This window comes from Chaetura pelagica, unplaced genomic scaffold, assembly GCF_000747805.2.
Source record: "Chaetura pelagica isolate M959 unplaced genomic scaffold, ChaPel_1.0 scaffold135, whole genome shotgun sequence".
In the NCBI taxonomy this organism is placed as follows: Eukaryota; Metazoa; Chordata; class Aves; order Apodiformes; family Apodidae; genus Chaetura; species Chaetura pelagica.
In genome coordinates this window covers 6,520,178-6,537,586 of record NW_009953649.1, presented here as the reverse complement: position 1 = coordinate 6,537,586, position 17,409 = coordinate 6,520,178, and positions in this window count along the sequence as shown.

Below are 17,409 nucleotides of genomic sequence, written 5' to 3'. Positions count from 1 at the left end.
TTGGGAGCCAGTTCTGACTGATGCACCCTCACTGTAAACAGTTAGGTACCGGGACTGTCAGACAGTTTTCACTAAAATTGCACAGAAGCAAATGAGGCCAAGATTAGGTGACAATTCCAGGCAGAAACCTACTGAGATTCATAAGAAGAAGCTGGTTTTCCCTGCAACATAAAATATGACATTTCTGTGAAAGAAAACTGAATTTTTCTCTTGCAGTTCTGGTGTGATGGTGAGAAGTAGCACAACCAGGCTCTGTATATCTGAGACAGCATAAAGAAGAGATTTCACCAGTGCTTTCCTAATGAGTAAAAACAAGTTTACTCTTTCATAGAATTGCATTCTTCAACACATTTACAATTATGCAAATTTTACATTAATTGCATTAAGAAATGTATGTGATAAATTCTTCCTTTCTTTTCCTAATAATTCAGGTATTCAAGGAAGATCAAAAGCTGTAGACTGACTGAAAGGACCATACCGTTTGTTTCTGTTGAATTTCCTATACACAATCACAGAATCACCAAGGCTGGAAAAGACCCTTAAGATCACCAAGTTCAGTCTATGACCAACACCACCACATCAGCTAGACCACGGCATTAAGTGCCACATCCAGACTTTCCTTGGACACATCCAAGGACAGTGCCTCCACCACTTCCCTGCGAAGCTGTGGAGAACTGGCCTCCGAAAAGTATGTCTCTCACTGAAATTGACAGTAATAAAGAGATGTAACAGAAAAAAATAAAATAAAAATAAAGGAGAAACTGTGGCAACACTGCAGGGCAGGGGCTGCAGCCGGTACTTCATCCCAAGCTGTACGTGGGCCTGAGAGGGGCGGCCTAGGCCTGCACATCAATGAATAAAGCCCATAAAGATGATGGTTTGTGGGTCTTTACTGCAGCCATTGCCGCTGCTGCTGGCACAAAGGAGAGAGAAGAAGACAAAAGAGAGAGGAGAAGAAAAACCAAATAAGAGAAGCTGAGCTGAAAGCAGCCCTGGCTGAGATCACCACAGGCCGTGACTGCTGCCAGACCTGGGCCCAGTGAGGAAAGCAGCATCAGGCTCCTCGCCTCTCCAGTGCTCCTGAGAGCATCGGCAGAATCTCTTCAGGGCGACAGCAGCGAGTGGCCCTGCCACCCGTGCTGCGCCCGGACTCCAAAAAGAGCAAACCACTGTGTGCCCGGGCACACAGCAGCTCGGTTGCCAGAGGCACCAGAAGGACGAAGGCAGCAGCTGCTGCAACCCCTGCTGTCGGTGCCACCTGCGCTGGATCTGCCACCGCTGCTACAACTCGCCTCACTTCCCGGCTCCAGGAGGGCATGAGCACAACATCACCTTCCAAACCTTTCATCACTAACACCTTCTCCCCCTGGGTGTGTAACTGGCCCCTTACATGCACCTTGTCAACCCTATAGGGAAAAGTCTACGTGCTCTCTCTACCCCAAATTATAATAGTCTTTTTTCTTTTTCTCTCTTTACCGACCAGGTACATTTACATATCCAGTTTTTCCCCACACACACACACTTTGAAAACTTTTACAGCAAAGTAGTAGCTTAAACACATAATCTGGGGGGGGGTTGGTGTGCTTCCCAGAGTAGCTTATCAATGGGCTATATATCCAATGGAAGTAAACAGGCTCCCAGCCAGGGATGGACCCACCAAAATAATTCAAAGTCTATCCTGAATATATATAGTTGGTGTCAGAAAACCCCGACAAACCAACAGGGCGATTGTGCCTTGAGATAAGGCGGCTTTGACCCAAAATCGGGTTCGGACCACAACGGAAGTCCATTCCAATGTCTAATCACTCTCGATGAGGAGGTGCTTCCTAATATCCAACCTAAACCTCCCCTGGTGATGGGAGGCTGAACAACCCCAGCTCCCTCAACCTATCCCTGTAAGACTTTCCCTCTAGTCCTTTCACCAGCCTCGTTGCTCTCCTCTGGACCCTCTCCAGCACCGCAATATCCTTCTTGAAGTGAAGGGCCCAGAAGTGGACACAGTACTCGAGGCTTCATCAGTGCTGAGCACAGGGGGAGAATTACATCCCTACTCCTGCTGGTCACACTATTCCTGATACAAGCCGAGATGCCATTGGCCTTCAGGGCCACCTGGGCACACTGCTGGCTCATGTTTAACCAGTTGTCAAACAGTACTCCCAGGTCCCTCTCTGCTGGGCTGCCCTCCAGCCACTCTTCCTCCAGTCTGTAGCATTGTATGGGGTTATTGTGGCCAAAGAGCAGGACCCGACAGGACCCAGCACTTGGTCTTGTTGAATTTAATGAATTTTACAATATTAGCTAAGACAAATTATTTTTTTCATTGTTTGAAAGCTATTTTATACCTTTTCAAATTTCCTTAGTATCTGAGCTGCATATAAGCACAGGACTTTATTAGAACACGTCAGCTCACCATAGACACTCTGCTAAAGAAAGCTCCATCATAAGAGCTTCCTGTTTACGAAGAAAAATAAAATAGCAGGTGTTAATACTGAAGAAGAAAATTGGAACAGAGAATTAAGTTTATTAGGGAAGCTGAGAACTATAAAAGGGCCAACAGGGAGTGATTTTAGAAATCACAGTTTAGCCGCAGAACAAATAAACAAAGAAACCTGTGACCGAATTCATCAAACTAGAAAATATTCTAGCAATGGAATAAAAAGAGAGGCTCCAAATGGAGTCCAGTTACCTAACCCCTGTATTATCTTCCTTTTTGCTTAATGATCTACAGCCAGCCTCACTGCCTCACAGTGCTCAGCCCTGGCCACACACAGGAAGACAGCAGTTTCTCCAGAAGTGTTCAGTTCTTGGGACTGGGTTGAGGCTTTGACACAAAACCTGTCTATCTGGCAACACACCTTTGTGTGAACTGTTAAATGATACCAGGACCTGCTCACGAGCTTTTCCCTAACTTGAAGGTGCAGGGGCTGACACACACCCAGAAGCCACATCTTGCATTTAAGCCTGTCCAGTGCTGTCCATCCAGCCATGTTTTCCTGCACAACTGGGAGAGGTGACAGACAGCTTTGCCTTCACCTGACTCACTGCTGCCTGACACATGTGCAGGCAGGGAATGCAATGACCCCAGAAAGGTTGCTCTCCCCAGTGCCCTGTTACCTGAGAACGGGGAAGGAGTTTAGGGATGCCAGGGTGGGGCAGGGGTGCCCTCAGGACCCACTTCTCAGAAGGGCTATACAGTGTGATGGAGAAACTGTCCCACAGACATGGGGTGCAAAGAATCATGTCAGTTGTTCTCTGCTCACAGTGGCTTTGGCCACAACAGCAGTACCTGACATTGCAAATATTATTAAAAAAAAAAAAAAAAAAAAAAAAGATAAATAAAGCAGTTTTTATGAACCCAGAGCATAAAATTAACTCTTCTGAGTAGCATAAATTAGTTACAGGTACTAGGTAGCAGGAAGAGTTGAATGTCACCATTTCACACAAAAAAACAAACACATGTTTACAGCCTCTAGGCTGTAAGTCAGCCCTGCTGAAGCAGAGAATGATGGAGATTTTAAGGCCAGCAAGAACTGCTGCAACAATCACGTAGCCTGACCTGTGCAACACAAGCAATAGGATTTTATCCAGCAATTCCTGCAGTGGCAACACCAACTCTTCCCTGCTGCAGGGGAGGCTCCTCACAACTCCATTTCAAATGAAGGCTCAACAGGACTCTGGGGGGAACAGACAGATATTAAGACAAAAATTTGCCTGTTTGCCTTTCCAAGAGGACCAGACAGGAAAGCAGTTGCTAATCGCTAGCGTAGGACTGCATCGCTGGTACCCAGAGGGCACCAGGCAGTCATGCTCCGGCTGAGCGGTGAAATCAGGGCAGCAGTCACACTGCGCTGGGGCAGGACTAGAGTCTTTTCCTGCTTCGTTGACATTCATGTTGCCTTCTCACCCTCCTCTCACCCACTGAGTATTATCATCACAGAAGCTGGAATCTGAATGTGTTTAATGCTTTCCTAGCCACAGATCATTAGCAACCAATTCCACTTTCCACTAAGTCCCAATTGTTTTTATACAATGCAGGACTCCTTTTTTTCTTTCCCCTCCCCTCTTCTTTCTTCCTCCTCTTCCCAATTTTCTTGTGGTAAAACAGTCCCGCCTGAAAGCAACAAGCTCCTTTTAGAACTTAAAACCCTAATGGCAGGCATTTGGAAAAGAAGCTCTAAAGGCACCATTATTCCTCACTTTGGCTTCACTACTGGCTCTCTGTCCACACATATAATGCCAAGTTTTTTCCAACAAAAGTAGCAGTCCTCAGATAGCCACAACTCTAAGTCAACATGCCCGGTTTTATTTATTCCCAGAGGAAGCTAGCAAGGGTACAAATCTCAAGACATTTGGAAGGCCACCATGAAGTCAGTGAGCAGTCAGCTAGGTATGGGAGGAATATAAATGAAGCAATGAGTTAGGTAATTGTACCCACCAGGAATAACTATTCATGCTTTTGGAATATTCCCACCCCACCCTTGATGTGCTCTCCTCTTTCTGTACTAGAGCGTATCTAGTTCACAAACCGCCTTTCCACATCTCTGCATCTCAGTGTTCACACGAGGCCTCAAACAAGATTGTAGCTTGTCATTGTTTTTCCCGTTTCTGTGGGGCTATATTGTCCAGAGCAGGAAAAGCCAGGAATCTATTCCCACCACTGTTACTTGCTTTCTGTGCAAGCCTCAGCCACCCATTATCTAGTAACTGGCAGCTGTGAGAAAGTGATCTGCAGTCCTGGCAGGTGGGCTGCTGGCAGGGATAGGTAGCATCTCTCAAATTGGTAGGGGACAGCAGGATGTCATGACATCCTGTCTTGGGCATCCCTTACCAATGGGCCATAGGATTTTGCCTGCAGGACACGTTTGAATGTCCCCACACAGAAATGTGAATTGGACTTTGGTCTCAGTCTGTGCAAAAGGCAGCACGGGACATACAGACAAAGAAACCCGGGTGACTATCCATATTGTGATCCCCACTTCCATTGTTGTCATAGAAAGAGTGAAGAGTAAACAACAGAGCTCACCCATCCCTTGAGCAACAGTGCTACGTATTTTACCATAGGTAAAGCCCTCAGGTTGTCAGTCCTATGCAGAGACAGGACTCCATCATTCTTCACCCCTCTCTGTGCAGGGGGTGCTTTAGGAGGCAAGCAGTCCCTGCTGGCTACAGCAACCTTCCTCCTACTGGGATTGTGTGGGCAGGGCAAGGAGCCATTGTCTCCTCCAGAGCTGGTGATCCAAGGTTCCAGTCAGCACCAGCACAGCCTCCTGTAGTGGCATGTAGGTCCATGTCCTGCATCAGTGAGGAACCACTGCACATTTGCTGCTGTTAGCCCTCAGTAGGGGCAACCCTCCAAAGACTGCAGAAGAGAACAAAATAAGGTCTCTGACCCCACCACATCTAAATGTCAATCCCCAACCTTATGCTTTATGCAGATGAAGCCTCCTGCAAAATTGTGGGTCCCAGTGTAGAGTGCCTGTGCCTGTAAACCAGAGCCACTCATGCTTCAAAGTAACCCACCAGAAAACAGGTGTCGGACCATTGCAGTGAGATGTTACCAGCTGTTTGACACACTAAATCCATGCTTGAAAGAAACTGTGAAAATCAGTAAATACATCCATGCCCTCTCGATCAGTGAGGCAGGGTGTGCTTTGCCTGGGAGGGCTCAGCTGTTTGTCCTCCCCCTTCCCAGCCCACAAGCACCCCAGCACATGGTTATTGTTCATCCCTGGACTGCTGCTCTCTGCCTTTCATGTAAACAGGGATGTCTGTGCATGGAGGAAGAATGGCTCCTCACAGCCCTCGCACACAGCTGCTGGGCACAGCTCGGGGAGGGGAGCTGCAGGAAGAGCAGTGATGCAGCCCTCTCCAGCTGCCAGAAGGGTGGGGTGAGGAGCATGGGGGCTAAGGGAGGCTTGCAGCCCAAATCCTGCCCACCTGCTGGGGCATGATGCCAGCTGTAGCCCCACAATGGCCCTGTTACTCAGCCTCTTCAGGGATCCGCTCAAAAGAGTGTCTTGGGATAGCATCCTGGAGGGTAGAGGGGACCATGAAAGCTGGCTGATATTTAAGGATTACCTTCTCTAGGCCCAAGAGCATTGCATTCCAACTAAGAGGAATTCAAGTAGAAACTTCAAGAGGCCAGCATGGATGAGTAAGCAGCTCCTAGAAAAGCTCTAACTTAAGAAGGAAGCATACAGGGAGTGGAAGCTAGGGCAGGTATCCTGGGAGGATTACAGAGAGGTGTTAAGAACAATAAGAAAAGCATCTTTAGGTATGTTGGGGAGAAAGGAACATCCAAGGAGAGTGTAGACCCTCTCCTAAAGGAAATGGGCAAGGTAGCAACACAGGATATTGAGAAGGCTGAGGTCTTCAATGACTTATTTGCTTCAGTCTTCTCTGGCAAGTGCTCCAACCTCAACACAAAGGCCACAGAAGGTGAAAGCAGGGACTGGGAGAATGAATTATCTCCCACTGTAGGTGTAGAGCAGTTCATAACCATCTAAAGAACATGAAGGTACATAAATCTATGGGATTTGATGGGATTCACCCACAGGTCCTGAGACAGCTGGTGGATTAAATTGCTAAGCCTTTGTCCATTATATTTGAGAGGTCATTGCAGTCTGGTGAGGGTCCTGCTGATTGGAAAAATGGGAACATAGCCCCTATTTTAAAAAGGGGGAAAAGGAAGACCCAAGGAGCTACAAGCTGGTCAGTCTCACCTCTGTGCCTGGTAAGGTCATGGAGCAGATCCTCCTGGAAAGTCTGCTAAGGCACATGTAAAATAAAGAGGTGATTAGTGACAGCCAATGTGGCTTCAATAAGGGCAAGTCATGCCTGACCAGTCTGGCTACAGAGATGGTGGATGGTGGCAGAGCAACTGACATCATCTACCTGGATTTATGCAAGGCGTTTGACACTGTCCCACACAACATCCTGGTCTCCAAACTGACTAGGCATGGATTTGACAGATACATCACTTAGTGGATAAGACATTGACTGGATGGCTGCATGCAGAGAGTTGTGGTCAATGATTCAATGACTGAATGGAGGCAGGTGATGAGTGGTGTCCCTCAGGCATCAGTATTGGGACCAGTGCTGTTTAACATCTTTGTTGAAGACATGGACAGTGGGATTGAGTGCATACTTAGCAAATTTGCAATGTTAACAAAGCCGTGTGGTGTGCTTGACACCCAAGAGGGAAGGGAAGCCATCCAGAGGGACCTTGACAGGCTGGAGAGGTGGGCCAATGCCACCCTCATGAAGTTCAACAAGGCCAAGTGCAAGGTCTTGCACCCAGGTCAGTGCAACCCCAGGCATAAATACAGGCTAGGGGGAGAATGGCACCAGTGTGTGCTCACAGCCCAGAGGGCCAACTGCATCCTGGGATGCATCAGAAGAAGTGTGGGCAGCAGGGCCAGGGAGGTGATTCTGCCCTTCTACTTTGCTCTGGTCAGACCCCACCTGGAGTGCTGTGTACAGTTCTGGTGCTCTCAGCACAGGAAATACATGGACCTGTTGGAGAGGGTCCAGAGAAGGGCCACCAAGATGATCAAAGACCTGGAGCACTTCTGCTATAAGGAGAGGCTAAGAGAGTTGGGGTTGTTCAGCCTAGGGAAGGGAAGACTCCGGGGGGACCTTATAGCTGCCTTCCAGTACTTGAAAGGGGCCTACAGGAAAGCTGGGGAGGGGCTTTTCACCAGAGAGGGTAGTGATAGGACAAGGTGTAATGGTTTTAAACTGAGAGTGGGGAGATTTAGATATTAGGAAGAAATTTTTCACTATAAGGGTGGTGAAGAACTGGAATGGGTTGCCCAGGGAAGTTGCTGATGCCTCATCCCTGGAGGTTTTTAAGGCCAGATTGGACAAGGTTTTGTGAAACCTGATCTAGTGGTAGGTTCCCTGCTCATGGCAAGGGGGTTGGAACTTGATGATCTTTAAGGTCCCTTCCAACCTTAATGATTGTATGATTCTACTCCTGCCCACTCAATTGGTTTCTCTGCCTCCGCACACCCTACCCAGGACATCTCACTTGAGAAATTTTCATTGGTGGTTTGCTAAGGGTTTCTCCCCAAAGAATCACTATTTAGTTGTTGTTATTATCTTCATAAAGCTGTCCAGAGTGTTTTTGCAGTGGTTATTTAAGGCTTATCTAAAATACACTGTTAGCAGTGGAATGCTTGGTTAAAACTGCAGTTCCGGTATGCCAGTAGCAGACTGTGGTAAAAATAGTAGGTCTCTTAAATCAGTCATCATCTTTCTCTAATTTATTTTATTGTTGTATTTTTGGATCTATGCATGGCATACACAGCACATCATTACAAAAGAAGTGCAGCTAGAAGCTATATAAACAGACAAATGCCAGCTGAGTTATTGTCAATATTCTGTGGAAAGAAAAAAAGAAAAAAAAAAAAGAAAAATAAGATACTTTGGCAAAGAATAACAATCACACATTATTTTTTTAAAAAAGATCTGCTGTGGATAAACCTAAGCATAGAAAGCAATTTCTCCAAAGCATATCCCTAAGACATTGTACATGTTGCAGATGAAAATTAGTTTAAAAATCTCTCAATCAGTAACAGCTTCAAAAACAATAGTATGAATAATACGAATGTTTTGTGGAGACAAACAACAGCATGGGATATCATTAGGTATATAGTCTCTATATGTTTTTTCTATCCTGATTTGGTTTAGAGAGAAAATCTAGAAGCACAGGAGAAGTGGTGAAATGTGTTTTTAAAAGATGGAGGACTTTTTTTTTCTAATGCAATACCCTTGTTGCATCATATCACTAGTGACTCATGCATAAAGGCTTAGAAAACTATGGAAGCAGGTGAGACACATCTCACAAAAAGGTATGAGCAAATAATTTACTACACAATAGTTATTTTCTCTTCAAATCAACACTGTTTTTATATTTAAAGAAATTATTCACAAACAGTTGATTCTCAGTTTGAATTTATTCCTCTGTTCCTAACTGCCTCAGGGAGTGTGTGTGAAAACGAATTTTAGACAATGAGTTTACAAACTGATCATTCAAATTGTTTAGCTATGCTGAGTTTCCAGTGACTTGACATAAAAAATAAACAAACAAACAAATAAATAAAATTTAGCAGAGTTCTGAAACTCTCAGGATAAAAATAAAGGATAAAAAAAAATGAGGAATTAAATGTCTCTTCATGTCTTTTTACGTCTTCTTTCCATACAATCACCACTGTAGCCTTCACCTTACCCCAAACTCATTCTTCATGTAGGATCCCCATGGTTTGTCCTTGCACTTGTGTCTTTAGAGGAAGATAACTCAGAATAAATGAAAGAGATTAACTGTTACAAGAGCCCACACACCACTATCCTTTGCAAAGGAAGGCAAATGTGCTCCACAGGAATATCAGGAAGGAAGTGGAAAGTTCAGTGATCCCAGACAGACCCATTGTCATCTGTCCTTCTTAAAGAGACAGTTGGGATTTAACAGCACCATTGCATCAAGAAGAGTTCTCCCTAACAAGAAATATATTCCTCTTCTCGTGCATTGAAACAATTAGGTAATTTCCTTCTCCTTCCCTACAAATCGAATCTCTCAGTAGCTCAATTCCTGCAAGTTCCATTGTTTTCTCAGGCATGTCAAAAGTCATTTTGCTGAGCAGCCATACTGTCCAAATGCTCAAGCACCTACAGCACCTAAGCGTGTAGTGCTACAGCTATTTCTTGAGTGCTGCTTGGACATGTTTCAAGTTGACATTTTAGATTGCATAACTCCCGGCACAGTACTGCAAAGATGTCTCCTCCCATTGCATCAAAGAGTGACCCTCTGTGGCAAAGGCTATTACTTCCTTTGAGACTACCAAGTCTGTGGTGCCTCATCTAATTATACAGATTCCAATAGGAGAAAAAGTAACTACTGCATGCTCCAGGCTCTGAACTTTTCAGTACAACACATCTGGAGAGCCTTCATCTACATATGCGGATCTAATGCCACATCTCCTTTGCGAACACTGCCTGCATTCAGTTCTGCTAACATAGGGTGACAGACAAGTAACAATAGGAGCTATGTTGACTCAGTGCTTGTCTCATCTTAACATAAAATACTGTGTGACAGACTAGCCACAGCTGCATGCTTACAAAGAGCAGTCTGTGGCTTCTAAGCAAAGCAGCTGAGAAGTTAAAAAAAAAAAGAATCTCAGCTTCCCCCTCTCCACTCATTTCCACACACACGTTAGATCTGAGGCCAAATCCAATGACTAAAGTAAACATATAACTAAGAGTGACCTCGTTTTTGGGAGGTACTGAGCACTTGCATTGCCCAGGTACTTTACTGCTTCAAAATTGTGTTTCCTGGGGAGCAAAGAGGCTCAGTTCCTCTAAAAATTAGGTACATTTGAGTGAGTACCTTGACATGAGGTTTTTCGACTGCTCAATCTCTTAATTTGTTCTTCTGGAAACATTTTAATTTGAGAGTATAAACAAATGAATACTGAATTAAACATTTTTAAAATCAGACGTGACATGTCCGGTTTCTGTAGTATTAACCCTGCTCAGTACCAAGGGGGGAAGGTGCGAGCGGGGGACTAGTATTCCACACTGCAGTACAGAAGGGTGAACTACAGGTTGTGCAGTGGCAGGACCCCTGTCCAGTGACACAGACATGGGCTATAACAGGCAGCATTAGTACTAGATCCCATTTGGCTCTCAGAAAGCCTTTCTGAGCAGAACTTTCCCTTCTCTAGAGAGGTCACTCATAAGAAAGATGGCAGCTTTTCAAGTCAGAGCTGGTCATCTAGAAGCCCTGGGATGCTAATGAGCAACCCTCCACTGGGCTGTGGATCCATCTGAAGTAGAAAGAGGGTGATGTTGAACCCAAAGGGTGAATTGCAGTAATCTTCTACATTCTTTTCTCCCTGCCTCACCTTGCATCTTCCTTCTGGCTAAGGTGGCAGGAATGGACTAATGTATGCCTTCAAGGGATTTGAAGAGAGTTCCTAACTCTTTAAAGAAAGCTCAGAAAATAGTAATTCCTAAGCAACTTTCTGAGGCTGGTCATTGATGTTTATGCAGGGCTAGATGTGAAGTTGTATAATCCTGTTTTTCAAATGTCAGCAAGAAAAAAGTAAAATTCTCCCTTTGGCTTTCTCCAACCCCCGAGTAATCTGATGCAGCACAAATCAATATGTTCTTGAGACAACATTCTATGGAAAATGTAAATCATAATGTTATCTGATATTTGGGTTGTACAAACTCAAGCAAATTGCAGAAATTATAATCCTGGCCTGTGAATCACTGCTGTGGATCTAATAACTACCACCTTTCTCTGACCCCTCAACTCTGCCATTTGTGAAGCAGTGTACTTTTTGCCACAAACATGCCCTAATGGTAGGAAACTGTAGTGTGACTAGTTAATCATAAGCAAACCTTAGTATCTCCTTTCTCTTTCCTGCATGCAAATATCTTCACCTCTCCCACCAGAGCAGGTTTGGGAGTTCACAGCCAGCACACATCTACTTCTACTGTTTAAATCAGAAACTGTCACAGGGGAGTAGACTGCTTAGGAGCTGTGATTAGAAGGAAGCTTGCTAACACAACAAATGGTCGATCAGACAACACAAATCAACAGATGCCAAACTATTTGAAGCCTGATACAGAACAAAAGGCCTGCCTTCTCAAATGAGGGCTAGGGCTGCAGAGCCCAGACAGAAACACATACCAGCTGGCCAGCCATGCAGGATGAAATCCCCCAAAGACCAGTTTCATCATAAGCAACAGCTGACTGATCATGACTGACAGGGCTCCTGAAGAGAGGGCTCATTCCTCAGGTTCCTCCCTCCCTCTGTTTCAGTCAACATGAGCTGCCACTTTTGTCATGAGTATTTGTGGTACTTGTTTGCCTGGCATGAAATCACTTTCACAGGGAATCAGACCTATCTTTTGGCACAGTCCACACCATAAGGGAAGAAGAAATTTCTGGCTTAAGCTGCCAGAAACCAGTGAAAATCTCCACATCCCAAAGTGCATCTGGAGCAAGTATTCAGCTGGTTATGGAATGTGCATAGGTCTGCTTTTGTCTGCTGGAATTGAGTGGTGTTTTGACACATGGTCATTACACCATGGTGACAAAAGCATTGGACATCACACATCTGTATTACCATCTCCATCACTGCTGTTACATTTTTGGGCCCTGCATTTGCCAGCAAAGATGCAGGCTGGGGTGGCCATGCCTGTGCTTTGCTAGCAGGTTCATGAGCCTCCTGCTTTTTAAGCAGGCCACTATAGACCATTTAGTTGTTTAAAGAAGGAAGTCTCACAGCCAACGTATGAGATGAGCCAAGAATTCAGAAGCTTCTAGGAAGAAAGGAAAGCCACAAAGTCAGAGAGGACTTTCTCATAAGGTAACGACTTTGAATAGGAATGCAACAAAATCCTCTGATGTTAACTCTTCTTCAGAAGGCTGGCGGGCTTCTTCAAATCCACCCAGGCTGCTGATCTGAACACAGCATCCTGCGAAGTCCTTATGAAGCAAGTGACAAGATAAACCAGCTTACAAGAGAGGAGGATGTCTGAGAGAAACACACAAAGAAGGTCAGCTAGAAAGTCTGATTCTATCTGACAGGTCTAATAAAATTAGAGTCACCCAAAGACTTCCCAGAAAACTGAAATTTCAGTACCTGTATGCTTTTTGGTTTGCCTATGTTCTGTGTAGAGCCCCATGTTTGCATACAACTCATCCACTCATCTCCTCAGAAGACCCACACATTTAAATGGTTCTGTAATTAAATTTCTTCATAGCAGCAGACAGTTTTGAAAAGAATAACAGGCAGGCCAAGGGAACAAAGTCTTCTTGGACTGTTTCCCATCCCCGTTATTTTAATTAAAAGACAGGGAGAGCATTGGTGCACCAAGACTACAGCTCTTTGCAGTATGTGCCTGAGTCAGGAAACAAGCAGTTTGTTATTATGGTTATTTCTGGCAATTCAGGCCATTACTGCTCTGAAACACAAAGCAATTCCTATTTCACCTCAAGTACTACTCTACAGATTCAAAATGTGTGTGCTAAGTCTTAATCTACAGGGTGTCCCACCTGACTGACTAGGAAATAAATCCGAACAGAGCACAGCAAAAAAATTACAATAAGTTGCCTGCATCACTTCAGGCCATATTCATCAAGCGATGGCTTATGAATGCTGCATACTGAAAATACACAGAAGCTGGGTATTGCAAATTCTAAAGCACTGCCCATTGTTTCCCTTTACCTCAGGTTCCTTAAGAAAAGGCCAGATCCTCAGCACCTGTCAATTAGCAGAGCCTCATTCAAGCTGATACTGAATTAAACAGGCTAAAGATGTGTGACCTGACTCAATCAGAACAGTCTCTCCCCCATAAATACAGCAGAGAACCTCAGCTTTGTTTAAACATTCACTTTTTCCAGAGTTTAAAATCCACATGCTCACAACGATTGCTTATGAATTTTGTGGGGCTCAGTATAGGTTCTGTACACTAGATATGGAGACATCTATGCAAGCGGCTCCTAATGTGTGTGAAGGGTGAGTGAAGTGGCATCCATTATTTTTTTAGAATTAAAATGGGAAGCAGTATCCTTAAAATAAGCATTTTTTAAATATGGGATGTTCCTGCCCCCACTGCCTCAGCACTACTTCTCTGTACAGCTCCCCATTTATCATTTGTGTACCCAGTCTTTCTCATTGCCTCCTTACAACCACCTCTGATTGAGGAGCAAGGTAGCAAGACAATCAAGGAAGCTGTGAAGAAAGGGGTAAGGTGGGACTATCTTCCATATTTCAGACTATAAATCTACATGATTTATTGAAAATGTATCAGGGAAGTTAGTAAGCCTGTCCTTTACCACAGGATGAAGGATTTCAGGCTAAAATATGGGAAACTCCATATTAAATGAGTAGTCTTGACAACCATAGGAGCTCACCCATAAAGTGGATTACTTTATACAGTCACAGAGGTTTTTTTAGATTACTCATTTTCACATGAGCTGATACCTCAAGGGGATGTTCAGACAGTGCTTGATGTCTTTGAACTTGACCTACAACCAGCCAACGTCAGTTCAAACTTAACTGTTGGCAGAAAATGAAGGAAAAAAAGAAAGAGGCTGAGGCATGTTGTCATGGTCTGCCTCTGTCAAAGGAGTCTGTAGATTGAGAGAAATCAAATCAGCAGAGCAGAAAGCTCATATGAAGCTAAATAAATAGCATGTGTGCTGAGCAGGGGGAAGAAGTTCAGAATTGTGCAGGGAGGCAGGGGAGGTCTGGAGAAACGGCAGGGGGCTTGCAGGGGAGGAGAAGAAGAACAGGACTTCAAGTGGCACAGTCATTCTTCCAGCCCTACTGAGGTCCAAGGCAAGAAAATGAATGCAAACCCCTCCTCCTTGCCTCTTCTCTGTCCTCAGCAGGACCTGGGCAACCCTTGCCTTGAGTCACATCTAATGAGGGTGGTGATTTTGTGATTCCTCATGATAACTGGCAGTAATGCAACCCCTTCCTAGGAGCTTCTGCAAAACACAGTGTGAGACTGAAAATGCACTGGGTCAGTGCTTAGCACCATGTGCCAAGCAACCCATTGGGAGGAGAAATCATCATTGACTGAGATGAATGCAGAAGTTTACATCCTTCACATTGTGTCTCTGCAGAGGGCAGTTTCATTCAGCAGAGTACACCTCATAAAGATGAACAGGTTACTTCACATTTCTTTAAAAAACTCGTTCTGCTTAAAGGTCTAGAGTCCAAAATCCTCACATTCAACTGGATATTCTTGAAACTCATAGCCCAACATAAATTTGCCATCCAAATATATAAACTTGCCATCACCTGAGTGATTTACAAAATGTGTTCCTAAAAAAAATGATGAATAGTCTCCCTGGAGGTTGAAAGACTGTTGCTGGGAGCATTTCTTTGGAATCAAGCTGGCTCCAGTCAAAATACATAGAAACTCAGTCCCACAACGCCCATCACAGCTGGTGCATGGTGCCTATCACCTCCTCAACAAGCAATGTGGAGCAAGGAGATTGGCAAAAGCTTCAGCTCCACAAGGAGAATTGAATCCACACTGGGGTGGAGCGGCTATAGCAGGGTGCCCACTGGGTTGCTCTGGTTGCTTCCCCATGTCAGCTGGAGGCTAGGGTCTTGTCCCCGTAAGCAGACCTGACTGATTATCAGTCTCAGGATTTGGGGGTGGCTAGCACATAGGAGTCAGTCTTGACCCTACTCTGTGCATGTGCCAGGGCTTGAAAGGGTCCTGATGCCACTTCCTGCTGTGCTCAGAGATGATCTGAGGGACAGCAAGGGAAAATTAAGCTGAAAACCATAAGAAGCCAGGCAACACACATTAAAGACACAGTCCCCCCATCACCAGTGGGACAGGGAACAGATTGGAGTGGGTTGCTAGGCTGGCAGGGAGGGAATGTGATAAAACAAGCCTGGCTGAAACTGGTGCAGGGGATTTCACAGATGGGTGACATACAAGGAATGTAAGATCTGCTCATATGTGCAGTTAAATAACCCCAGAAGCATGCAGAACTCTAGCAGGCGGCTGTCTTTGATGCAGATATAGCAATAGGTGCCAGCTGACAAGGAGTTATTGGCTCCTAAAATACTCACAGATTAAGAAGACAGGAAAGGAGGTGAGCTAGATGTCATAATTAACAACTCAACATGACAGCAGATTGGAGAAGGAAGAAGATTCATATGTTTAATGTGGGGTGTTTTTTGTTACATTAAGATTTATAGAGCTAGAGTTGCTTGATGGTTTCCTCTCTCTCCATATGAGGGGACAATACCTCAGCACTTATCACAGTGTGACCAAGTGCCCAAGAGTGGGGAAGAAGCACACAACTGCCACACAGCCTCCCCATCCCAGCCATAGTAATGTTTTAGCTACTCCTGTAGTTGAAGTGAGACAAAAGAGACTTACTACCAATTAAATTATTTCTTTTCCATTAAAAGGCAAAAATACTGGATGAAGACTCCTCACACATCATAAAGTTATTTACAGCCAATGACCTTCCCATCTTGTTTAGTTTGGGGTGAATTTGACATAGCAATCTAAAAGGGAAACTTTCCGTAACCTATTGCCAGTTACTTGAATCAGTGATTTCCAAAATGTGTGCCACAGACAGCTGGTTGGTCACATGTGGCTGGCACTCTTCCCTTCCCATTGCTACTTCTGCCCAAGCACCGCTAAAAATATACCAAATGGTTTCCTAATATTGCATTCTCATGTGATCACTAGCTAGTGTTGAAATGGAGATGTAAGAAAGACGAAGATGAGAGAGGTGGAATAGTGGTTCTTCACATATTGGGCGACAGTAAAGGGAGGCACGGATCACTTTGGGGAATGTAAGCTGCAAAACCAAACTCCCACTTTAGAAAGAACATAGATATGTAAAACAATTGGCTGTACTGGGAAATTATATCATTTCAGTTAAGGCTGTTGAGAAGTGTGTAGATTGTTTTTAAGGTTTGGTTGGTTTTTACATTTTCTTCTGTCTATATCTGTAGCCTCATTTTATCCTGGGATTACACACATTGTACCAAGGACTGTAACTCTGCTTATCTAACATGGTGAGACCTGTGCTCCAGAGTGTGCTGCCAGAAACCCCGTGGTAAGGATGTAACTTCAGGATATACAATTCTTGACAGCCTAGTGAATAAACATCCGTGCCATGTAATCAACATGCTGTTTTGCCATTTGGACACCTGAGGTTGTGCTGAGCAGCTGCAGAGCAAGCTGTATTTTGCTTGTAGGCAAAATTGTCCACCCACTTGCCAGTGCTCCAAACCTGCAGACCACTGCATGACCCAACCATGTCTGACTACTGACCACAGGCTGTGTGCCTGGTGTGCTGTGTGTGGGATGCGACACAGTGCAGCCAGCTTAAGAAACATCTGGATCAAGACGGATCTTTGCGTCCTTTATGTCAGCAAAAATTGAGAAAAAAGATCCGAGCAGCTTTCCTGTCAGCATAAGGGACTCCAAATGGGTCTGGAGGAAGGGGATTTTGGGGTATGTTAAACTGTTACAATAAATTTAGAAAATGAATTTTTTTTTCTAAATACATTTAGAAAAAACAGTCAAGCCTCAGTTTCTGTTCCCCGCCTGTCACTTAAAATTTGTTCTCCTTAACAATAATGGGTGTTGCTGCTCTGAAGCTACAAGGAGCCCAGAGCCTTACTGGGGCAGTTTATTTGGAGCAGTACACCAAAAAGCAGGCTGTAATTCCCCACAGATCCCTGACAGCAGATTCCATTCAGGCCAGGATCCTTGGGAAGGCTGAGCAGTGATATCACCCACATCCATGCCAGAAAGGATCCGGGAGCCTGTTCCAAGAAGATGTGGGGCTGCAGGCAGGGCAAATAAAGCTCTCACATGGTTTTCAGCCAGGCAGCTGCATGT